This window comes from Sinocyclocheilus anshuiensis, unplaced genomic scaffold (assembly GCF_001515605.1).
Source record: "Sinocyclocheilus anshuiensis isolate Anshui unplaced genomic scaffold, SAMN03320099.WGS_v1.1 scaffold144, whole genome shotgun sequence".
Classification (NCBI taxonomy): Eukaryota; Metazoa; Chordata; class Actinopteri; order Cypriniformes; family Cyprinidae; genus Sinocyclocheilus; species Sinocyclocheilus anshuiensis.
Genome location: NW_015555720.1, coordinates 279,154 through 279,469, shown reverse-complemented (window position 1 = coordinate 279,469; position 316 = coordinate 279,154). Strand labels below are relative to the sequence as shown.

Genomic DNA, 316 nt, shown 5'->3' with positions numbered 1-316 from the left:
GATCTGAGTTTGAATTTCGAACTCAGTCTTAACAAATGCAACATGTTCCTCTAGGGGGCAGTGTACTGCACAATCTGAAAAGCTTTGTGAGCTTTTTGCTCAATCCTTACATTTCAATAGCTTTTGCTGTGTTGCAGTTTCGCGAATAAAACCAGCATGTAATTGTTGTTCCATGAACCAGTAACAAGACACACCCTTTAAAGTTTGCATGTCAGATTTTGTGTATTTTTAATTAATTTATTCACATTTCTTAAAGGGGTCATATGATGCGATTTCAAGTTTTTCTTTCTCTTTGGAGTGTTACAAGCTGATTGTG

At 36.1% G+C, this 316-nt stretch overlaps 1 protein-coding gene across 1 annotated transcript in view; it reads right to left on the bottom strand.

Moving 5' to 3' along the window:
• The window catches only part of LOC107672413 (serine--tRNA ligase, mitochondrial-like), an 18,439-nt gene that overhangs the window by 17,097 nt on the left and 1,026 nt on the right, over positions 1 to 316 (bottom strand). The gene's annotated exons all lie outside the window — the stretch shown is intronic.